Here is a 25826-nt window from a genome sequence, read left to right on the forward strand (position 1 = left end):
TGGGGCAAATATTTATCATGTAAGGACTTTGGTGTGGCTGATCCAGGAAAGGAAACCAAAGCTGGCATCTATTTTTGTCACTACGGACTTGTGCAGCTACCCTCATAACTGGTCATACGCCAGCACCATGGAGCAGCAGTCCCTCAGCACCCCCTATCACCCCACTAAGAAAATCCCAGCACACAATACAAATGAGAGTGGTTGTGGGGAACCAAACGTAACCCTTTTTTGAAGAGGGGCAGCTACTATCGAGCCAGATGACAAGGGTTTTACACCTTACCTAGTCTCCAGAAGCACTGCAGGCTGTGACACTGCAATTCAGAGGTGCGATGAGCAGCACCAGCACACCTACCCAGTTTTGCTTGAGACTGAAAAGTAGAACAACATGTTTCAGCACACAGAGGGGCTGAAAACCCAAGCATTTCCTCACCTGAGAGCTAAGAGCATTCCCCCAAGCTGGAGAAGCAAGCCTTGGCTCGGAAGCATCCCCTCTGACAAAAGCCCCAGTTCCCACCTACGAGGAGCCAGACACTGCTCAGGGTGGAAGCTGAGCAGAAGTTTCCCCACCAGTACTCACCGCAGGGTCTCTAGGCAGGGCTGCTCCTCACCCAAAACGCTAACAGATCTGCATGCGCACACCACAGCTGTTTTACTGGCATGTAGGATTTCAAGCCACAAGATCCCTGCGTGCTTTTTGGAATCTCAAAGTACACTTTCAGAGTGGAAAAAGAAGAGGGAGGCAGAGTTTCCAGCCCCTTCCTCAAGCCCCAGTGTATAGGTTACCCCCACCAGCAGCGTGCATCCCTCCTGACCATTCAGTAGCTGCAAAAAACACAATTTCTGATTTTCCTGTCAAAATTTCTTCCACCATAACAGAGCTTGCATCTTACTTCTACTTGTTCTGGAACATAATTAAGCTATTTCCCCTTTGCCTTGGTTCTGAAAAATAAAAGTATGAAACTATAACCTAAAGACATTTTTAGCTGCAGACATTTTTTGTGCACTGTTTAAAAATAGTTTCCTGCTGTCTCTGTGTACCTCTAGCTCCCAAAGATGAACGTGGTGGCTCGACGCCTTCACAGGAAAAGACGCTGCAGTCAGGCCTGCCGTTTGCCATCGCCCCTTTTATATTTAACATGTTCTATGATCGTGTTCAGTTTAGGAGACTGAATCACCATCTCCCACAGCTGCCTCTCAACAGTTTAATAAACATAGTACCAAAAGTCCCTTTTTTTATAGGTCCGTTAGCAAGGACAGAGAAACCCAGGCTGATTCACAGGAGTTGTGGTGCTGTAATTATTTTTTGTTCGATAAAGCTTTCACAGGTAGTAACAAATCTCCAGGAGCTAAATATAACGGATTGCTAGATTCCTTCCATCTTTTTTTGGCTCCCACAGTACACAATCAGTAACAGCAGTGCTGTAGTTTGAAGTCTTACATTACATCGAAAATAGCTATCAGAAATTTAAAGTCAAATCCAAATTGTGCATCTCCTGCACATCCCTTTCTCTAAGAAAAAAGAGAAAGAAAATAATTGAAGCATACAATGGTACAAAAGAGCATCTAAATTGCCCCTAACAAGGGATTTAGAACTTGGATAACAGTGGAAGTCCCAAGCAGGAGTGACGGACTACTAGTGGAAGATGTGCAGCACGACAGTAACAGAGAGACAGCTGAAAAATGAAGATTTTGGAAGAAACACCTGGGGCAGGAAGACTTGCACAGCTCTAACCCACTTAAGAACACCATCTGGAGTTTGACACATCAGTCCATCCCCATCAGTGCAATGCCTGGGATAGAAAAAAAAAAAAAAGCAACGGACCCCACGATGAAGGGATTCTCCCAAGGTCTAGCAGAGGAAGAAACTGCAAAGAGCAGCTGATGCTAGATGATTTCCACACCTGGTACGTTGCCCCAAGTAACCCGAGAAATCCAAAGAGGCTATCTGCACACATCCTGCTCTCCCCTGTGGGCTGGCTGCCTCCACATTCAACAGTATTGCGTTTTGCTACTGAAAGTGTATTTTGGGGGGCAAAGGGTGAAGAAGGTCTAAAGAGACTGCATCATGTATATACTGTACCTAGGGACACCTACCTGAAGGGTCAGCCCCACTTCTGGGGCATGCAGAGCATGTCCTCGTTGCCTGTCACTTCACGTTTCATTTTGAGACACCAGTAGCCACTTTCTTCTGTGATATTTTACATTTCACACGGAAAACTCCACATACATATACATATTTTAATGCATCCATCCCGACTCCTTGATAAATACCAGCTGCACCACTGACATCTTGTAGTATAAAAGCAGGAATGGGGCAGAGCTGACAAGTGGCAGCTCAGTATTTGTTTTCTTCCGAAGTGATCCTGTTCAAGTTTTAAGATGCGCTATCATAACAGCTGCAATTTACAAAGTTAAAACTTAAAGAAAGCTTCATCTGATCCGTAAGATTGTTGCACATTTAGAAAGGATGCGTTACAATTTGTTTTTGTTACATAAGGCTTGGAAAGTTGAATTCATTTCCAGATTAGATTTAAAAACAAATGATCTATTAGATCTCTAACACCTAAACGTAATGGTCTGAGAAACTGAATTTCCACTTTTGCTCTTCTGCTTCTGTCTTCAACGAGTGCAGAACACTAAATAGCATCCTGCATAGATGCTCTTTTCTTCCCTCGCTGTAAGCAAAATGCTTTAACTGGATAATGACTTAAAATCTTACACCATAAATATTCTTGATTTACAAAATTTGACCCACATATTGTACAGAAAATTCAAGTCTAATGATTATATCCAGCAACTTGCTTGAGCACAGGGCTTTTACTCCTTCCGAATGACTCAAAAAAAAATACACAAATGCTAAAAACACTGTAATGGAAGTGTAAAGTGTGCTGTCTAAAATATACTGTCCCTAGTAAGTTCATGCTATGACTCGCATTTGTTACCCTTGTTAATGTAAAATAATGATAAAAAATAACTTCGTCTTTCCAGCGTGGAATAGCAATTCTAACTATAACCTTGTTGCTTTTCTCCATCAGACAACTCACTCACTTATATTGGATTTATAGGAGAAAGCTGAACTCTGAAGAAATAAAGGACGTTTTTCAAAGTAGGAAGCAAGACAGAAGAGAATGTTATCTTCCATCAACGAATGTTATTAAACGTATTACCTGGCATTGAACACGAAGACAGTCACTGTGCTTCTGGGGGTATAAATCAGACATTTGTTTTGCTTCTGTAATTCCAAGATCCGTACGTCGAGGTGCTGAAGCAGACTATGTAATTTAACGTGAACAGCTTTTTATTATATAATAAAAGAACCTGAACCACATATGCAAGAGGCTGCATCCCTGCCATGCCTCCAAACCCAGAGGCTCAGTGGCTCCGTTTAAAACAGATGACACTGGAAAACCTGAAGGTAATGCCTGGTGAAAGCCAGGAGGTTTGCATGAAACACAGAGCAGCTCATGGCTATTTTGTTTAATACACACAATGCCAGCAGCATGCAAACCCCTTCTGTGACTGGGTTTCTAGAGGGGAGCTTTCCATCCAAGGCACTTCCAGAGCAAAGGAGGACGAGACAAAAGCTCACCTGCAATGCATTTCTCTATGCACAGAGTAACATTTATCGTGATTCGTGTGCATTTCTCACCTGGTTGTGTGCACACCTATTTCATCTGGGCACCAAACGCCAGGCTTGGCACACACCCTTTCTCATTGTTCAGGCAGCTGAACAATGTCAGTCCTGAAAGCAGGACTCACACACACGTGTCACATTTCTGTTACAGGGCTATTTTTCTTCCAAAATTCACTGTCCTCTTCTCTTCTGCAAATGATCTCAGAACCCCCGCACCACACCTCTCTGCTTCAAAGCAATTATCCAAGCTTATTTTACCAGCATGACCTGACATACTTAAGCATGAAGAATTTCCATCTAAGCTGTAACATGTTGATGGGCCCCATGGCTATAAAACGATGCTGGCACCACACCGCACGTCCCCAGCAAGAGCACTGTCCTCTGGTACCGTGCCATCATTTTCTTTCCCTGAATTACGACAGGCCTCATAGAAAATTTAATGCATACAAATTGCTAGCGTTGCCATTTCCGCGCTAATGCCTCTTATTATATTTATCACCACCAGCTAATGATTCCCTGGCACCATTTACATGTTTATTTCTTTTTCAACAGGCTTTCAATGAAGCTGCAAAGGTTTCTCTTTTGTCGGGTAATAGAAATAATAATCTCTTCTTTCCCATTGCTCACGAAATTAATGGAATTTATTGCTGGTAACTCACTGTCACATGTACACAAGTACAATTCCATTGTTTGTTTTCTTTCCTGACATATTTTTTTTTTGCCAGATACTAATTATGTATTAATAAACTTAAGTATTTATGCTGAGTTTAAAATCAGTAAATGATTCCCTCATCTTTTTCCTAATTCACAGAGCAACTGGTTTACCTACTCCATTCACTTCTCCCTCTGAGCCTCTGCCACCCCAGGCAGCGACATCTCATTCCCATCCCCATTTGCAGGAACTCTTATGAACAAGTTTTTGCATCCTCCCTTGAAGACCACCACCACCCCAGTGGGCTACAGAGAGATCAACCTGGACCCCAACTTACTCCCTTCCTATGGGTCCAGAAATATCTGCCCCAGCTCAGGCAACCTTCCTGCCCGGGGGTGCACAAGAACAGAGGTGCTCGAGCACAGTGCTGATCAAGAGGTGCCTCTGAAGATCCATCTTGTCGAACGTCACACCACACAATGCAAGATGGAAAAACACCAACCAGAGCCAGCACCTCCAGCACCCTGAGCTTAAAAGGAGAACAGAGACAGCAAAGTGGCTCACTGCCAGTATAACAAACCCAAACAAGCACTACTTATCTTCTTTTTTTTTTTTATTTTCAAAAGGCATATGGTGAAGAAACAAAAGAGCAAGACAGAGAACCTGCTCACTGTCAGTTCGCAGGGGACCATCTGCTCTTCAGGAGATAGGCTAGATGCACAATAAATTGCAATTTAAGTTTCTGACACAGTTAAAAGAAAAACAACGTCGACACCTCTCTCTTTAGAGCACCTTTGGCACCAGCATATTAAATACTGGATTTCTGGAACAAGTCTGCCATAAATTTATATCAAAAGGCTGCCAGCTCCCCACTTGCCTTTAGAGGGGATTATCAACAACACTTGATACCAGCAATAAACAGTGGAATTGGAGAGATGAGGGCTGCTGATAAGCACTAAGTCAGAGCCCTCAACAAACATTTATGTGCAACTAAAATCAGAGATGGCTGCCTGGTCTTGCTTCCCGACAACCTTCTCATGGCTGTGGAATCACAGGTCATTAGCAGACAACGCCGAAGATGCTGCACAGACATATGTAAATGTTTACCCTTATTAAATCATCCAGAACCATAAAAACTAGGCAAGGAGAGCTCTTAGAGGTTTAAAATCCCTAACAAAGGCAAAATACCCCTATCTTGGCCCATTTCCTTCCCTCCTGGCATAGTCAGGGAACCTCCCTGCATGGTCTGACCCAGCTAGCTCAGATGCAGGGACTGGAAGTGTTTTTCACGGGACACACACAACCCATTTCCAGATTCATCCCAACAGGAGGCGAAGGGAGCCCCCTTAGTACTGAGCTTGCTTAAAGCCACCTCAACCGCAAGTTACACGCTACCAGAAAGCCGGTAACCACAAGGTCCCAACCAGGCAGGGCCATTACAAGACCTGTATCTTCCGTGAAGACATAAATAAAAGGAGAAATAAGCCTAATTTATGGTTGATTCAGACATTTCCTTACCCCACATAACTTTACCAGGCAGGTTTTCTGTAAGGTTTCCCTTGGGGGAGATTCATACCTCAAGTCTTCTCTCCTCTCAGCCCTTGGGCTGCAGGCTGAAGCTCTCAGAGCATTTAATTTTCGCTCCACACTACATTTTGGAGCCTAATTCCCCCAGATCTAGGGAGGTTGGAGAGATCACATCCCTTCTACTGCCTCTTATCCAGAGGAGGACAGGATTTTTCCCCAAGGCAAGCAGGGACATAAAGCCTCGTTGTTAAACCAAGTGCCACCCGCAGTGCTAGGCAGCCCAGTGGGACAGTGAGGGAGCAGTCTGCTCCTGTGCCTGGATTTCAAGCCAAAGTCTTTGGCTAAACCTTTATGTTCTGCGTCAGCTTGTGCATGAGCAAGCCCTACAGACAGGCACCTGAACAGGCTCGATGTTTTTGGATCATTACCTGCATCAAAATAAGTCGGACACAGTGGTATGTAACCACCTTGTGGTGGCAACGCCTTTAGGGGTGACTCAATCCCTTGCCCATCTCTTCTAAATATGGGTAATAAAACCCTAACCACCAGCCAGAGAAGTGCTCAAAATTACCTCAGGATTTACTGTGTCTATATCCCTCACGTCCTCCGATCATTTAAACAATAAACTGAGCAGGCAGGCTCCAACTTGAGCTCTTTTTTGTTCCCTTTCAAATTAGTATTCAAAAGCAGGTCACGTTTAGTAGATGCAGTGAAGATTATATTAGACCGTACTTCTGAGTCTTGCCTGAACCACTATTATTATTCTTAGAATATGAGAAGGGCAGGCTATTTTTATTCTATTTTAATACATCATGCAAGACCAAGTTTACCCAGGAGAAAGCAGTGCCTGAAACATTACTATGAGCAAGACACCTTTAACTTACACGGAGTGATGCTGATCCATGACACCATCTTGCACCTTCACGTACCATACAATATAACATACCTGGAGCAAGGCAGAACCGCTCTGGAACCATCATCTTCCTCCTCCTCCTCTCCGTAACCACTGCACCACTCGCTGGAGACGCTGAACCAAAGTCACTTATCCTGCTGCCCTGCTCTCCACGAGATGTTGAGGTGCGGAGGTTAAGCAGCTTACAGAACTGAGAGCCTAGTGCTGATTGAGTTTACTGCTCAGTAATGAGAATTAATGTACTTATTTAATTGGGGGAGGGAGGATACGAACTGATATGCTTTGGTGACAGAAAGAATTAAATATTGAGTCTGTTCCCTTACGAAGAACTGCTGTGGCACTGCGTGTGCCATGCTGTGCATTGCCCACCTGTAAGCTGGCTGCTCTGGTCTGAGCCACCAGGTCTCGCGTTACAGGTTAACGACAGCAGCAGTAAGAAGCCTTACAGCATAGAGCTACTGTGCTTGCTCAGCAGTTTCTTTGTAAATTCTGCACCTGTACTGTTTTATCTGAAGACTACAGCAAGCACCTAAAAAAGCAGGGCATATCTGTTTTGCCGTTCATCTGATTTAAACAGCTTTGCTCCTGGGTTCCCAGCAGCCAGCTGCATTTCCATAGGCACAGGGTTTGGAAGCAGCGTATACAACCCAACGGGAACCCACTGCACCAAGTTCTCCTGGTCCTAAAGAAGCCCAACAAGCATCCTTCACTTCTGTGAGCAAACCTGCAATCATGCAGAGACCATTTTACCAGAGGTTAAATTCATAAAGTCAGTGAGCCTGCAGTGATAAGGGATATTAATCTATTCCTAATATTTTATTTGTTGATAAGTCAATAAAACTGTCAATTCAAAAATAAAAGCTAAATGCCACGACTTCACATAACACATTTAGTCTTAATGGCTGTATTCAATCTCCTGTTGATTTTAGACCACACTTGGTAAAGTAAGTGCTTTCTAATAAGTTGGTTCCAGCCATTAAAACATCATTATAACACTAATGCATAACAGTTTACGCCATTAATTCTTCTCTTAAATGTAGAAATTAATTTTACTACATTGCAATTGAAACAAGCATCACTGACAGTGCTATTTGAGCTGGTAATGATTCATTTCCACGCTCTTTTCAGAAACTATTTTGCAGTTGTTTCTTCTCATTTTTTTCCCCACCTATGCAAAAACAACAAATACTTTGTACTGTCCAGAGGTGGTAGAAATAATCATTGCCAAAGCACCAATTAATTGACTCAAAATAGTCAGGAGCTTTCCCTCGCTGAGGGCAGGAGGAGCTGAGCTGCACACAGTATCAAGATGACAAATATTTAAAGAATTTCATCAGTATCTATGCAGCAAAACACCGTCCTGAGTCCACACTCAGGCACAGTAAAATATTTGACTTGATCTGATTCACAGAGAGATGAGCATAACAGTTTGATCAAATCCTTACTGATGGAATCAGGTCAGCTGAATTTATTCACACAAGTTGTGCTGTTTTATTTTTGGGTTTAATTTCAATAGTTCGAGAAAACAGACTGGACTGTAGAAGTTGGAGCCTGAGGTTTTTAAAACAATACCTGAATATCTTTTATTTGTGAAGATATTCAATAGGAACATCTGTCTAGACAACATACTTCTGCCTTCATTTCAGACTGCGTCTCACCTCAAACATTTAAAGTAGAATTATTTTTCATTCCTTTCCAGTTGGTTCTCACCACAGCCTGGGACTTGCTTGCTCCTGACTTGCCAGACTCAGCGTACCCATTTATTCACAGCATCCTCCTGACGCATGGCCCTTCCCGCCCTGCTCGCAGGGCTTTCCGTCGTTGCCCTACGGTCACTGCCACCCTTCCCTGCGGCCCCAGCGGAGGTACTGACCTCCATCGACTGCCTCAAAGAGGGCTTGATCTTATCCCAGCTCATTTCAACAACAAAATTACCAATGCCACGTCCCGCCAGACATTTGATATTCTGTCTACCCTTCCACCTTCCTGATTTTATTCATTACCAGTGTTGGCAGCCGTCTGACCTTCTCCTTGGCATTTCTTAATTCTCCCTCAACTAGAGAGGGACATTTTTCTTTGTATTTGCCATGAGAGGCATCAGACAGGCGATGCATGAAACTGCGCTGAAGGAAAGTCTGAAGTTTCAAACAAGGAACTAGATTATTCATTGCACATTAAATTAGAAATTTCACAACTGCTCTGAAGATATAGCATCAAAGTTTTCAATGAGAATGTTTTCTTATTAGCCTTTAAGTAAAATTTGTATCCTGCATTATCACAGCAAGTGGCTGAGACCAAAGGAACTTAATAAGCACCTCCCAACTGCAGGTCAGGCTCCTCGCTGAGCCCTTAATTGGAACAGAGTAGATCCTACAGATGAGCAGGCTCTACACCCAGGACGTATGCATTTTGCCACTTCTGCCTTCATCAGGGGTGAAACGAGTCAAACAGTTTCAAATTTATTTGCTCCTGAATATCTGGAAGACTTTTTCAGAAAAAAAAAAAAACACCTCACTTCCTCCCGATTCATTAAGGCATCTCTCCTTTCTTATGCAAGTCTAGTGCACCTTACATGAACGAAACCAAACGCACAGCAACGCAATAAATGATTTTGGGGGAGCTTTTCCTGTGAGTTCTCACCTACAAAGCCACAGGATTTGCTTTCTGAAATACAAACTTGAAAGCAGCTCGTGTTTGAAAGCAACTGGCTGAGAAATCAGTGGTGCCACGGGCAATGTCCAGCTTGGTTCCATCATCTCTTACCCCTTCAGTTGCAGGAAGGGCTCCTCCAGCTCCTGAAATCCAGGAAAAGGGCCCGGGGAGATCCTTCCCCAACACAACATGGTTAGGAGACAAAGACTCAGCAGTGTCAGAAGTTACGTGCCCGAGTCATCCCTTGGAGCATAACACCCCTTCTGAATAAATTCAGAGAGTCAAAAATAACCACTCTAGGGTCCCACAAAAAAAAAAAACTCCCACTGTTCATCAAAATGTGCAAGTTTCAGGGAAAGTAAAACTCAGCCAGAACAACTCAACTCTGGTAGTGAACCATCCACACCTAAATTCTCTTAAAGCAGAAAAAGAGAAAGAATCGAGGAAATGAGCAAACACGACTGGTTTTACTTCCCAAAAGAAGGAAAAAAGCTCCCAGGGAAAGCAATCAATCCTAATTTCAGAATTAGACTCCCCTTCAGGGGCATGTTACAGAAGCACAAGGAAGCACTACAAGCCTGCTTGCTCAGCTCATAGCTGGGGCTCGCAGCACCGCAGTTATAGGGGAAAACAATGGGGACAAGAGGAGCAAAGCCACCCCAGCTCTGGCCCCCTCGCTGCGCAGAAGAGAGCTCACACTCCAACAGCAGACGCAGGACATTTGGAGGACTGCACTTAAGGCATCCTTTCTGTGAAACATACCCCAGGGAGCCCATATGGCAGCATCTTAGCTAGCGTTCCCTTCTTCCCTTGCCAGCACTTCTCTGGCAAAAGCACCTATAGCTCAGGATTGAAAAGTAAATATTGACAAAGCGACTTTTCTGCACTGAATTAATAGCCAGGAAAAAAAGAATCACACTCCTGCAGCTTCTACAACAAAGTTCAGGTAACAGCAGAACACCTCCCCCTTTTATCAAGGCTGCACATTACAAAGGAAGATGCACACTGCCATCCTCGTTTCGCCCCAAGCAACAAACTTGTCATCCCATGGCACTGGATCACCGCGGGCAGCTTCGGGTACGCTGTGGCCAAGGAGGCTGAAGCTAATACAGCACTTTCTCCCTACGTTGCCTTGCAAAGGAGGCACTGCATTCGGTGTTTTTTTTCTGCTGACCCTATTTCTGCGTTATCTGGGCTTCACACACCTGGCTTTTTCTCCACCTCATTTGGAACACGTGCAGACAGTCATTATTCTGGGATGGGGCTTGCTGAATTAATTCAGCTGTTCCTAGGCTGAGCTTATTTACTTACTGAATCCTGACAGCACACCATGTTTGTTATTCACTCTTTGTTCCTGCAGCTGACTTGCCTTTCATGCTGTGCCATGCACTAAGTTTTTAATCCTTATTTTTAAGGCCCCAACAGGTAACAGGGACACAAACAGGTCTAACTGTATGCAACTTCTAAGCCACGCTCTTTTTAGTACTTAGCAACCTTTTTCCATTTATGTAAGGCAGCAGCTCCAGGGCTTTACTTTCTGGACCTGGATTAGCTATTCATTAACGTGGCAGAGTCCAAGTCATTCAGCACAAAGAAGTTCTTTTTATTTCATGTGTCAAACTGAGAAGAAATCACTTCCCGCATTGCAGAGGTTCTCTCAAAACAGCGCCGTTGAATAACCGCTAAATCACAGCTAATAGAGGCTTTACAGGAAGCATTTCTGCACATGAAAGCAACACTGAAGGGTAATGGACCTCCACTGAACTAGCAAATTCTGCACAGGTTAGAGAGATGCTTTACCAAGACAGACCTGAGAGCTGCCCAAACATCTTTTCTGAAGGGAAAAGGACAGAAAGAACCTCGTTAATGCAGCACAGAGACCAGAGCATTGCGGGGATCCTCGGCGTGACAGAGGATGAGCCAGCAGTGAGGATGAGTCCCCCACGTCGCTGCGGCAGCCGGGGATGTTTTCCATCCCTGCTGGGGTCTTGCTGGAGAGCGACACTGCCAACACCAAGCGCCGACCAGATTCCTCTGCTTGCTGCCTCCTTGCAAAAGACTGAGACACCCCGGTGAGCGCGCTGTACATCTAACAGACAGCTTGAACATTTTTATATCGGCGAAGGAAACAATGTCTCTCCCTATTATTTTAGCCAAGCTGTGCTCTGCTGGGCCTGGTGCTGTAAGGAGAGAACTCTAAAGAGTCAGTAGGCAGGCAGAAGAGGAAACTTGCAATCAAGCTGAATTGGATGTTAATTACAGGCATAGTTTTAATAACACATTGTTTAACAGCATGAAACAAGAGCCAATGCCAAATGGCTTTAAGCAGTGAGGACTCCAGAAAATAACCTTATGTATTCACCTTGATACAATTCGGTAACGTAGCCCTGAATTGCCATTTCTGATCTTTGCTGATCTGAATTTGTGCTAGGTAGAAATCACAATCTAACCACTTTCTAGTTAAGTTAGAGACAAACATGACAAAGCAAAGAGGGACACAAACTTTTACTACATGGCCCAGTATCCTACGCTGCCCAATACTACAGTACTTGTGTTAAAAAGCTATTAGTGGCAACCTTGTGTACAGACCGTGCCAAGTCAGAAAACTGCATTTTCATTTCTGACACCCATAATTCTTTTTACTTTCTTGAGGAAGAGCTTAAGTTCTCTCCCCTACGTGCTTTCCTTATTAGCTCACTCCTGTTATCTTTCAGTTAGATGCCTCCACTTACCAATTCCCTGAGCGTTCCTACTATTACTTGTTTTATTCACTTTCCATAGGATCATACTCTTAAAGCCATATTTGTTTTTTAATTTGCAGTGTTATTTTAATACGTTTGCATCTCTGCTACACTTTCTCCTTGATGACACATCCATCCTCCTCCTCTCAACACCTGCCCCAACTCCAAGAGATCTCAAGCCAGAGGGGCAGGAGTGTTGTGCGAAGGGACCACAGTGACTGAGGCCGCCTTAAAGGGAAGGAAATCAATGTCTCTGCAGCGCTGAGAAGTATCACACTAGTTATAGTCGCCCAGTGCAAAGCAATTGGATTTCCCCTGCTGAGCAGCTGCTACTACATTTGCTTTACTGCAGCCTTTTGTGGCCAGTGCCTCCCCGTGAGGAGCTGCACAAGACCACGTTACTGGTGGCGTAAGGAGGGAGCACGTGCTAAGGGAGGGCTGCAGGCTCAGGGTTTTGCTCAATTTCAGCAACAGAGCACAGAGCATTAGCCACATCGAGCCTGTGCAATACGATCAGAGGCATCCAGCAACTGGAGCTGGGGAGAAAGCCGCTGAAATTCCCCACAAAGTGTTCACTAGCAGAGTGAGAGGAGTACCAATCAACCCTAAAAGCAGTAATGACTGCCCCCCAGGTGTCAAAAGCAGGAGTGATTTCCTCCATTATAGGTTTATTCCATTGTATTGCTTTCCCATATCTCCCGTGAAGGCCGGGTCACACTGTGCTAATTGCTGGGCAGAAATCTCAGCGAGGAAATGCAGTCCCTCTTCCAAACAAGTCCTATTCTCGATTGATTCAAGCAGTACTGAAACCCTATAGTTACCCACACCACCTGTCCAGGGGTTGGCCAGTTCCATAATATCACTTGGAAAGTGTTAGCACTGAAGTATACAGAATACTGCCATGATTTTCATGAAATAAGTGGCCTTATCAAGTCAGAAGTCTCAGAATGACCCTGCTATCTTCTGGCTTTATGTTGTTACCCAAGGTCTGATTTGTCAAGGATAAAAACATCACGGCTGCTATATTCCCCTGCAAGCAGAGGCCTTGGGGAAAAAAACTTCTGAAAATGCAGAAAAAGCAAGAAAAATGAAATCATTTCCCATGCAAACGTTCTTTTTCCTTTAGAAGAAAGTGATGTTGTTTTGCAGATATCTTCTTTTATGAAGCAGGCAGAAGACCCATTCGATAATCTTCAAGACAGTAAGAGACAGCAGCAGCTGTCTTTTTTGACGCGAGGCAAAAATTCAGTAGGGATGGAATTAATCTGCTGCTATGACAGTCTACGTCTGCTCCTTGGAAGAAAGGCAACAAATGAAAAGTCAAAAGGAAAGGAACTTTCTGTTTACGAGGCAAGTCTTCTTACAGCCTTCTCTCCAGAGGACAGCAGGTACAACACCTGGGCTTAAAACCCACTCTGAAACCTGGGCAACTTGTACTGAACAGGACCATTTAGGGCATAGATGCAGATGCCGTTTTGATCCCGAGCTCATAGCTGCATTAAGAGCAGCCATCTGAAGGTGTTTGCAAGGAATCAGAACAAAGAAATAAGGTGGAGGAGGTAGGATGGAGTCAGAGGATCAGAGGCTGCTTGTCTCAAGCAAGCTCCCTGCTGATGACTAACCCTGCACAAACCAAAAAATTTTGGCCACACAGGAAGAGATGATAAAAGGCAGGTGATTGCAGAGGAGTTAGAGAAGAAGCAATAGGATTAAGAAGAAGCTTATATATCCAGAGGACACAAGTGACCCACAGGTTGCCTGCTTGAATGACAGGTAAGATAGCAGCACTGTCGGCTGTGCCAGGGAGCAGGAGGGAGGTTCGGGTGGTCAGCCTTATCTGTGTCAAATGTAATCCGACAGGGAAGCGTCCGAGGAGAAACATCAACGGCAGAGATGGGTAAACCAGGGGAGGAGGACAGGCAAGAAATGGAGAAGTGCAAATAATCCCTTCTCTGGAGGTCAGAAGAAGCCACACTATCTATTCCTCTATCCTCACCCCAGAAACATTTTCCTGACACCTACCCTTAGTGGCTCTTTCTGTAGCACTAACTCACTCTTCTCTCAAAAGCCACTTCCCATGCCTTGTCCCTGTGCTCCTGCCCTCTTATGTGTTCAGGATGGGCTGGCCAGCTCTGCTGACGAGCACAGGCACCCACACCATTTTGTGATGCCTGCAAGCCACACAAGTGAGTCCAAACTGTGCTCTGACTGCAGCTTTGCACTAAATAAGAAAAGCTACACCCAAAAAAGCTGTTTCACAACTCCACGAGGAGCTTCCAGTTGCCACAAGGCAACAGGGACAATACAGTCCCGCTAACGTCACAGCATCTTGCAGCCTTTGGCTCCTCTCATCACTAATTTGTGTACTGAGCCCAGTGTCATTAAGATAGCTTTTTAGCTTGATTTTCTTTATATTAAATGATGTGAAACGATCTAGTGATATGAAATCACAGTGCATCTACAGATCTGTGCTGAAACTATCATCCTACATCCTATTGCATCGCAGTAATTGGATTAGCACAGCCTCCAAAGAGTCACTCAAACAGTGCAGTGGAATTTCCACTTGTAACACAACTGCGATGACATTGGAACAGGATGTCCATACATCTGCATTGAAATTGGACTGACACAATAATCACCATTCATCAAGTCATTTACACTAAGTATCCATAGCCTTGCACAGAAAAAATTACCACTGAACTCCAGGGCCATACTGCTTTATAAAGCCATTTTTCATTTTGTGGTCCTTTAAAGCTTGTATTTATTCCCTCACCGTAATCTCACATGGAAATCTGGACAGAACTGTTAAGGACAGAAATCATGTCTTCAGTTCAACTAGCAAGGAAATGTATGTAGCAAAATAATCATAACAAAGCCACTACATTTCTCACCTGCTCATTATAATTTCACCTTTTATCTCTCTCAACACCTCCAAGCTCTATCTCCTACACTGTTAGCCTCCAAGAAGTCTTCAATAGTATTTAAGTCAATTTATAACAAGGAGCTGGGGAAGAAAACAGATCTATGAAGCACTTGATATGGTATGTTTGGTAACTTGTGCTGTTCATTTACCTAAAAATTCCACTTAAAAAATTTTAAGCCGCAGCAGCAGCACATGCTGACCCCTGCATTGGAAATATGCAACATGCAGCTTTTTGGGATAATAATGTGCTATGAGCAAGTGCATCAGACTCCAAAGTGTCATTAGCAGATGGGAAGCATCTTAAGGGCAGTCATCTAGGCAAACTCAAACAGATGATTGCTCTGAACTGCCAAAAGAATTAATTCTGAGTTAAGCTCACCCGCTGCAGCACTGCCACCCCAGTCATGCAGCTACAGCAGGTGCTCGGTGGGTTCCAGACAGGCATCCAAGTGCTGTGGCTCTAAGGCAGTGGGTCTGGACACAGCCCCAGTTGGGATGGGTTGGCAAAAACAATGCTCTTTGTGGCCTGAGAGCAAGCTCTGGCACCTTCAGAGACCACAGAAGTGGGCTAGAAGGAGCCAGGCAGCACCAGGAAGTCCTCCTTTACCTGTCACAGCTTGCTCTGCATTACCACAGGGTGGGCAACAAGCTCCAATATGAGAAAAAGCAATGAGAGATTGCTGGTGGAGAGAAAGGGAAATCTGGGGATTCCCTGCTTGTGGGTGCTGCCAGGTACAGCCAGACTGCAGATCACAGCCGTTAAATCAGGGACTACACAGCTATATCCAGCTAACACCAAAAACCATGACAGTCACACCTAGGCTAACACATTCATCACTTTGAACAATGATTTCCCTTAATTTCTTCGCTAGCACCCAGTTCTAGTGCTATTTACAAAAACCTGTAGTCAAATGAATCATTACCTAAGCGACAGAAAGGGAAGTGCAAGCCAGCACTCCTGGATTGGATTCCCAGCCCTGTCACTGCCTCGCTGCACGACTCCCAGCAGTCAATAAATCTAGCGGTGCTTTAATCATCCATAAAGTGGATATATTCTTCACTTAGCTTCACTGTCACCCAACAAAGTCAGTTAATATTCAAAAAGTACTTTAAGACTCACAGATAATAGGATAGACTTCGAGTGGTCTCATTTGAGTCTTTAAGCTGGAATCCTACCAGTGATATTTTCCAGAATAACAAACACTGTCCTACCTGATCAGGACTAAACCCAATATAGATTAAGAGCCTTAAACACTGCCAAAGGAATTAGCAGGAGCGACACAAGCACTCTGATGCCCGTGTGGATATGGAGCACCACCTAGTGTCACACAGAGCCCCTGTTTCTGCTCCCGTGTCCCTTCAAAGCAGCACCACTCCTCTTCTATGTCATGGTAACAGCTATAAAGGCAGATAAGAACCTGACCATTTCAGGTGCTCAGCCAACACATATAAAGTGTCTTTCTTGACTGTATCTTACTGAATGGAAATATTTTCAAGGGCAAAGTTGCTAGGTTACTTTGTTTGGCACAGAAATATGTTTGGCACTGATACGGGTTTTGAGCGACTCCAATCAGAACACAGTTACAGATTTGCAAGGGGTTTTCTGCTCCTCCTCTAAACATACATGCCCAAATGCACCCACCATGAACGCTGAAGAAAGGAAACAAGAGGCGTGCACACATGGCTGAGGGGCTGTGATCTCACTGGCATGGCTGACAGGGAGCTGATGAGTCAGGATCAAAAGGAGGGCAGGGGGAATGGCTTTAAACTAAAAGAGAGGAGATTGAGGTTGGGTATCAGGAAGAAATTCTTTACTCTGAGGGCGGTGAGGCCCTGTCCCAGGCTGCCCAGAGGAGCTGTGGGTGCCCCATCCCTGGCAGTGCCCAAGGCCAGGCTGGATGGGGCTGGGGGGGCTTTAAGGGCCCTTCCAACCCAAACCGTGCTGTCACTGATTCTATATGCTAAAACAGGAAAAAAAATAACATTAATAGAAGGGGTCTAATATGACAACACACTGGGGCAGCACTTCAGGAGAAGGGCCAATACCTCCATAGCGCCTGTTGAGGGCCGTGTAGAAGAAGCAGCACATCACACCCTGGGGGCAGCTCTGTCCCCAAGGTGCTAATGGCAGCACCAGCTTCTTCCTGCAGTAGGAAAGGCAGGTGCCTGGCCTGCTGGCACCAGGCACAGAGTTGAAATAGTGCTGGTGTGTTCACATCCGTCCTTCCTAGAGCAAGGACGGCTGCCCATTTCCCCCTGGTGCTTGCAAGGCAATGGGAAGCGTATGGTGGGGACAAGTGAGGGCTCCCAAGTGCCCTAACAGATAGAAGCAACAGAAGTCAGCAGAAGCAGCAGGAGGAAGAAAGCAAGAAGTTATTCAACAGCTCTCACAGTCTCAAAGCTAAGATACTAAAGGACTGAAAACCTTCAGCTGTCAAAAAGGTTATCTAAGTTATCAAACAACGAGTGACTTGATTACAGCGTGTATGTACTTTGCAAGAAAATACTGGGTACTAAGTTAATCTACGAGAAAGTCTGACAATCAATACATAAGAGCTGAAAACAGATTTAAAGTCAGGCAACATATTTTAAAACAACCTTAGCAATTAGGCACTGGGGCCAGGGGGGAACTGTCCAAGGAATTGCTATGTTCTCTGCCTCTTTGGCCTAAACCAACAAATTATTTCTTTTTAATATGCTTTTGTCCAACATTCATCCCTGAGGCTCAGAGCAGACGGTACCTGGGTTAAACGCAGGGCCCTCTGCTCATGCAACAGGATGGTGGGGTGAACTGGGAGCTCCCCCTGTAGCAGCACCAATCAATCCCCAAAATCGTTAGCCAGGCTAACAGCGAAGTGCCAGTTTGCTCTTCACCTGGTGACTTGCTTCTTAACTCTATGGCCCAGAAACGCTCCCGAAGCACCCCCGGCACCTTGGCCATCTCTCCTGACTGCCATCCCCTCTGCTCCAGCTCGGGCAGTACTTCTGCTGAGCTAACCACAAAATACTTTGAGGAAAGCAAGCTGAAACAGACACAGTTTGCCTCTTGAGATAAAGAAAATTGTATATTGTTCAGTTGAAGCACAATGTTAATAAGCTCAGCATGTTCAATTTGACGAGGATTTTCAATTGACGTTTCATGTTGTTTTAATAGAGCCCCTTCTTTCATATAGATCACAAAAATTAGTGTTCGTCGGGAATCTGTGCTTCCAGGGAGATCATAACTTCTATTTTTCTATTTTATTTTTTTTTTAAACAGGCTCTGATAAAAGCTAGCCAAACGAGAAGAGACAGTACCCAGGGTCTGCTGGCATGCCGCAGCACCTATATGCACCCTTCTTGTGCTCAGACAGACGCATGGTACCTGTTTGACACAAGTACCATCTTTTCCAAGCCAGCCTCTTGATGTGTCCCATTAGCAGCGTCAAAGCGCCTGTCCCTATCACTGCCACCCCTTCACAGACTAATTTTTCTGTCGGGCATCAGCTTTATTTGGGGACCTAGCTGCACGCTCCTTGCCATGCAGAGCTCCCAATTACCTGAGCAGAGCCCACAAGTGGCACAACCGCAGCAAGACGGAGCTCCAGCCATGCATGGAGCCTGACCACAGGGCAATGAAATGAAACACACCCAGCAGATCAGCGTCATTCCTCAGAGACGCTGCTTTGCCACACATCCACACAGCTCACAGCCACCCTCAAGGCGTTCAGCAGCTGTAGCCAAGGCAACTTGCTTCCGCCACACCGTCCTCTGCCCAAAACTGTTTGGTCAATTCAGACAGAGTTTTCAAAAGCTGGGGTAAGCAACAGCACAGACAGGAGTACTAACTTGTCCTGTTCATCCATGTCTGAGATGCACTTCAGATCATCCATGTGCCTATAAAGGGTTGTAGAAGTGGCAACGTGGGGAATCAGGGAGATCATCCTGTACATGTGCACAGAGCAGGGAAAGCAGGATGTGGGAGTAAAAAACCCAAATCTTTCTACCTGAGACTCCTTCCACTGCCACCACAGAAAGAAACTACAAGAATGGGACTGCCTGCCGTCCCCACCTACAAAGCCAGGCATACAAGTATTATTTTCAATAATATTCATGAAAATACTCACTGAAGAAAAAAATTCAGTGAGCTGTGGTGCACAATAGTGCTATAGCCTCAAGTTTTACCTTTCAGCACTCCAGCACGAGAAATTGTTTCTAAAACCCAGTCTGCTCTGAGAGCAGGATCCTCAATTCATGAGATGAGATCAAACGTCAAACAGGTCCTACAAGAAAGGATCCTACAAATGAAAGCTCTGTCTTAATGCCAGAAGCAGCAAATAAATATTTAGTCCTCAATGTCAGATGAAACAAAGAAGTGAAAAAATAGTCAGCGACTCTTGCTCCAGCCTCCGTAACGCATTTGGCTCTTGAATTCCTTCTCTACTTTTTTTTAACCCAGCAGATGCATAATATTCTTCAAACAGGACAATTTTTAGCATATTGTAATGAATTTGGATGTTCTGATTCAAGCTCAGAAAGCATCTTATTTGCATGTGCATTTCGGTTAATAGTCAAATATTAATCATTTTGCCTCTATACCACACTAAGGACTAAAAGGAAAAACAAAAAAACTTGTCATGAATTGATAACATGTCAGAGATGTTTATGAGCAGAACAGGCACAAGGATGGTTTGAATCTGTCTTGCACTGAGTCCCTAATACAACAAAGTATTAAAAAATACGTGTTTTTCTGGATCAGATCACAACACTCAGTAAATTGCTAGGCTCTGTCTGTATGAATGGATGACGCACGTCAAGGCCAACGACAAATTCATCTGATGATCTTAAAGCCATGTTTAAGTCAAGGCCACTGAAACTTCTGCCGCTTAAGTGTATATAGATATTTGAGATAATCCTTTTTAAGTCAATGTGCTTAAATTTAGGCTTATAACTTACATGCTTAACTGGATCAACGGATAATTATAAAAATTAAATTAAACAAACTGAAGAGTTTCTTTTTATAAGATCATTCTCTGTGATAGGAATGCTAATGGGGGAAAAAGCCAGTAAAAGGGATTTAAAATATCATAATTTGTCTCTCTTTTTAATTAGATGCTTTGTTTGTTTTTTCCCATTGAACAGGTATCCTTTGGTGGTATTCCTTTGCTTCTTCCTCATATTCTTTGTTGAAAGTGAAGTTAAATGTGTTTAACTGTAAGATGCTTTATATTCTTTGTTTTCTTGGGGAAAAACATATTTCCATTTACCATTCACTGAATTTTTGGGTAGATCTGTGTGGTGCCAGGAGTTGGACTCGATGATCCTTGTGGGTCCCTTCCACCTCGGGATATGCTATGATTCTATGATTTCTGAATTTACGAGGTAGGCTCAGCAAGAGCTAGTGATCAATGAAATTAAGTGCAACTGGGTAAGAGGCACTGCACTGTACAGAAGTATACAAAAAGGCAACACTGCTCAAAGATTACAGAAATGTGCTGTGATAACATTGCCAAATAGCATGGACTTGGGTGCACTGGAGCTGGAGGGTACAAACTACTTTTGGAAAAAGGCTGAGATCTCTCTGACACAGAGTAAAGTGGCACACAAAAAAATGGCTTTCTTGGGCAACTTAGGGATTTGTTGTTTTTTTTAAAGGCTCATCTTCAAAGCAGCGATGACTCAATGGACCTGATCTCAAGACAGTTCATGCCATTTTATTTTGACACAGTAACGTTGCAACGTTGTCCTGGTTCCAGTTAGGACAGAGTTAATTTTCCTCATAGTAGCTGGTAGGGTGCTATGTTTTGGATTAGGATGAGAAGAGCGCTGATAACATGCTGATGTTTTAATTGTTGCAGAGCAGTGTTTACACCAGGCCAAGGACTTTTCGGCTTCTCGCTCTGTCCTGCCAGTGAGCAGGCTGGGGGTGCAGCAGGAGCTGGGAGGGGACAGACCCAGGACAGCTGACCCAAACTGGCCAAAGGGGTATTCCATACCATCTGGGGTCATGCTAAACAATATACAGGGGTGGCTGGCTGGGGCTGCTCGGGTATAGGCTGGGCATCAGTCAGCGGGTGGTGAGCAATTGCATTTTGCATCACTTGTTTCTTACACATTATTATTATTAATACTATTATCATTATCACTATTATTATTATTGTTATTATTATATTCCTGTCTTAATAAACTGCCTTTATCTCAACTCACAGGCTTCACTTTCCCGTTTCTCTCCCCCATCCCAGAGAGGGAGGGGGGAGGGTGAGCGAACGGCTGTGTGGTGTTTAGCTGCCAGCCGGGTTAAACCACAACAAACGTATTGCCTGCTGTCTTACTAGCCTTAGTTGCACATTGTTTGGATACACACAGCACTGCTGAAACATGAAATCAGAATCTGGCCAGCTCAGAACTGACTGGCATTTATATGTTCTCGTTACTGCTCTAGTCATTTAGGGGTATTCTCATTAGCATGCCCTGTCTGGTAGGAAACACAGTTTAATTTGCTTGTTTTAAGGCAGATAAGCAGAAATTAGCATTTCAAGAGATTCATAATGAGGCCATACATGTTTCAGGTAAGGTATAATAAGGACAAAAGCATCCGTGACACACGTGTGGCTCCTGAGCATGAAGCCAATGCAAACTCGCAGCCTGGTAATGGCCCTTCCAGGGAGGGCGTGCTTCAAATACACAAACATGCCGAGTGCTCCTGCACCAAGTCGCAGCACTGAAGAAGAGGAGCACACGTGCACAGCATGTATTTTGAGGTAGCAGGGCATCCCTCAAAACACACTTAAAAACACTCGAGCCAGAAACACAAGGTCCCACTGCCACGAGCACAAGCACCCAGCTCTTTCTGCAGCAGCACCACCTGCAGCATGGTCCTTCCGGCACCTTAACTCAGGAATTTGTCCGAGATCTGCAAGGGCCACGTTTTCCCGAGAGCACCTGAGTTAAACTTGTGGAAGAGCCTACATGGTACTCACCCAGGCAGCTCCCCAGCTCACATGAGCTCTATAATAAGACTTCCTGATCTCATTTCAGCCGTTTTTTAAAGCGGGTCCCAATCTTCTGGAGGCATGCAGCTGCATACGACTCACACTTCCTATTTTCAGGAGCAACAGCAAACCAAGATAACTACAAAAAAAGTGAACAAAACATGGATTTTAGGAAACAAGAAGATAAACCTAGTTACAAGCCTTTCAGTTTCAGGAAACCAGATGTTTTTGTCGCAGCTTGGAATAGATGAGAAGCATTGAAAGTTTTTTGACACTCCTGAAATTCAGAGTTTGAATGTTAGTACAATATAAGGAGGTTCTGGCCTCCCAACACAGCCTGTAACAAAGTTTATAAACCCAATGCAAATAAGCTGCCCTATTGGTTTTCTACTTAAATTCCACGTGTAGAACACTGATCTACTCACGTTCGGAGGGAACATTTGAACAGAGCAATACACCTGAGATAGCCCACCAGCACAATGGTAAGAGGATAAAATCCTGCATTTCAGGACATCCTTTTAAAATTCAGTCCTTGCCACCAAGGCCAAGGGCCAGCTACAATCCCAACACAACATCTGAAAATGTGATTCTGCCAAAAACAGCAGAAGTCAATACTTCTAAAAGGTTCGTACTGGGTCCCCTTCACAGTGTTAGCTGTGTTAATTCCCACTTACTGCTTCCGAACACACTATGGCATTTTGGTGTGCGGTGACAACACAGAATTAGGAAGTTCTGTGTTTTGTGGCTCACATTAGAGGCCGTTCCTGAAGCAGGATGTGAAAACAGCTTCTTCTTTGAGGTCTCCTCCATGGACACATGCTTCACATATGGTCCTCACCAACGCCGGGATCCACACTGCTCCTTCAGTGCCACACAATAGCTCCCCTGGCTACAGAGCACAGCTGTGGGCACAAGCTCCCTGCTCAGCAGGCTACTGTAGCTCCTTCTGGAGGGCTGGAGGCCCATTCCCAGGACGCGTGGCAGGAACACGCTGGCTGCCAGGCTCGTTTGGTCTCACACCTCACCTGAAAGTCACAGGGCCTGCACACGGCTCTCATGAGCATGTACCACACTACAGCAAGCTCCAGGTAGAGGTTAACGAAGCCCATTCCATTTTTGGGGGGGATGTCCACGAAGATGCAAAGCTTAGTTGACTTCAGGGTAGACCAAATGACAGATGAGCTACTAAAAAAAAATAGGTATCTTGAAGTGCTATCAGCTTGAATACCACTATCTACACGTAACTAACCTGGGCTTGTGCTTTTCAAAAATTGTTTTTATTTGCTTTACCAACATGAAAGGTAAAAGCATAAAATACTCTCGCTACTTCATCTTCATAGCAGGATAATCAATGCTTGCTCATTATTACAGGGCAGGTGAGAAACCAGGAAAAAAATGTTGTCTGCCACGTCCTGCCACTGACATTTAATTGATTTCTAAACAATCTCTGATCAGTCTGGAGGGATGATCATTTACAGAAGTAAATTTCAAGCACTGCATTTCCCTGCCCCGGCCTAGCTAAAAAGCAACCTCATAGTCATAACAGAAAAGACCTTTGACAGGTTGAGCATCCTGATTTATTTTTTTTGTTTTGTTGCTCAATGAAGCTTTAGGACATGTAAGTAATTAAACACTAAGGCAAAGACAAGTGCTCAGATGTAGCCCTGGCATAAGAGATGAAACCCATTTAATTTCTAAAGGAGAAACAGACCTGTTGCTCATAGAACTGCGTTTACAGATCCTGCTATCAGAAGTTGTACAAGAATGAACTCTCAGAGCAACACTATTCTTCCACTGATGTTCTCAGAGCTTTTTTTAAGTAGTTCTTTGGATTCTCCCAACCTGGTTGTCATTTTGAGAGGCTGTACTCAAGATCAGAGCAGCACTTCTCTTTCCAAAGTTACTTAACTTCTTGTGTCTATCCAAATATTTCACTGGCCCCTACCATCGAGTACCTCATTAAATACTTCATTGTAATTATTCTTTCATCAAGACTTCTCTGAAAATGCTTCTTTAATTAATGTATGAGAGTCTGTAGGCTCAATGCTACTGGCACAAGAGATGCACGAAGGTACAGACAGCGTTACAATGCAAACATACCCCGATAAAATACACCGCAGAAGCAGCAGCCATAATATGCACCTGAGTTTTAAGGAACAATCTAAGATTGTCTGCAGGATAATGTCTTAGGATTCTTCTTCTTCCAACAAGCAATTTCTTTCTTAAAAACCCGAAGTCAGCCTCAGCAGCCACAACAGCAGTCACTCCACATCTGTTACTGCCTGCTTTAGGAGCCAAATGACCCTAAAGGCAAGATCCAGGCTGCAACACTCCCAGGATCCTAAACGTTCAAACCCAACAGGTCCCCAGAGGCAAGCAAAGGCTGAGCATGCCAGGACATAGGCACTGCTTTTCCTTCAGCACAACGGGAAGCCTGGAACTGTTGCTCACGGGAAGCTCAGGGACACAAGCAGCCAGAGTTGTCCCATGTCCCCAAAGGTGGCTGGGCCCCTGGGCATGCTTATACACAGCACAGAGGTGGCTCAGAAGTTCCTGCTTAACAGGATCCGGAGAACAAAGCCTTTGCTCTGCAAAATCTCCATACATACCCTCATATCACAGGAGTATAGGGTCTATCTTCCACCTGGCCATCCTTTTTGCCTCTTAAGGGTAGCAGGTGACGCAGCCCTTAGATGCTGTTTCTCTGAAACTCACTCACCAACCCTACTTCACTCCAACAGGGTTTTTCATTGTGACTTTTGCCAGGTCACTTTGTGGAACTGATCTAAACCAAGATTATTCTGATAGTTTATTTCTGATAGAGTGTATATATCCAGCAGCTGCAACACTAAAAATCACTATGGCTTTCCTATGGGATTTAAGGATTAAGTATCTGAACAGCTCCAAGGACAACACGTATCTTGGAAAGACATTTGAAGGATACGCTCACTTTTGTAGGAAGCAGCCTGAGAGCTACATTTACATGCTTGGAAAACTCACCACAAAAATCCAGACTGACCACTATCATCTTTGTTTGTGGGCACAGACCTGCGCCAAAGGGCAGAACATGGTGCTCGTGGATCTGGAAGCAGATAGATACTCATTTGGGCAATCCCACAAACCAAATAACTATCTTGAGCACTGGGACTCGGGTGTGATATAACATCTTCTGCTAGGCATACATCTCACGCAACGCCGTTCGGGAAGCACTTTCACTGCGCTGGTACTGCTGCTGAGAGACTCAGATTTATAATAAGTGCCAGTTAGAGGTAACACCAATTTTGCTTCTCTCCAAAGGGCCACTCCATAATTCTGAAGTGAATCATCTCTCTGCACTTTATGTGCAAACAGGATCCCACAACACTAGCAATGGATATGTGCAACGGCTCACTTGGAAAGAGTTAAGAGTACTACTTTAGCTGGTTTTGTTAACCGAGGGAAATGGATCTCTCTGCTATGAGCATGACAGGCTGAAAAAATTACTGAAATAAGGCAGCAGCTACTGACAAACCTATTCCAGACCATCACAGCCTGATTAATACCTTTCAGCTTGTATTTAATTCCAGATAACTCTAAGGCTACCTGGTAAAGGCTTGGTATAAACATGCCTTGAGGTCACTGTTGTGAGCAATGCAATGATCTCAAGTTATACCACAGAAACCTCATTACCCCTCCACAACATCCTATGTTCAATATGAGCCAGTCTGGGATTTCATTTTCTTTAGACCAAAAAATCTTCTAGGGAGTCCTTCAGGCCTTACAGAGATTATCCTTCGTCGTTTTATTGATAACAAGTAAACATTCAGTCTCTGA

General features: G+C 44.3%; 1 long non-coding RNA gene across 4 annotated transcripts in view; it reads right to left on the reverse strand.

The window, feature by feature from the left end:
* LOC136791302 (uncharacterized) overlaps nucleotides 1-25826 on the reverse strand; it is a 106649-nt gene that overhangs the window by 70877 nt on the left and 9946 nt on the right. For all 4 annotated transcript variants that reach the window (XR_010832983.1, XR_010832984.1, XR_010832981.1 and 1 more), the window contains one exon: nucleotides 22002-22152. This is a non-coding gene — a long non-coding RNA (uncharacterized lncRNA). The remainder of the gene's footprint in view (nucleotides 1-22001; nucleotides 22153-25826) is intronic.

The sequence above is a fragment of the Anser cygnoides genome, chromosome 7, assembly GCF_040182565.1.
Source record: "Anser cygnoides isolate HZ-2024a breed goose chromosome 7, Taihu_goose_T2T_genome, whole genome shotgun sequence".
NCBI lineage: Eukaryota > Metazoa > Chordata > Aves > Anseriformes > Anatidae > Anser > Anser cygnoides.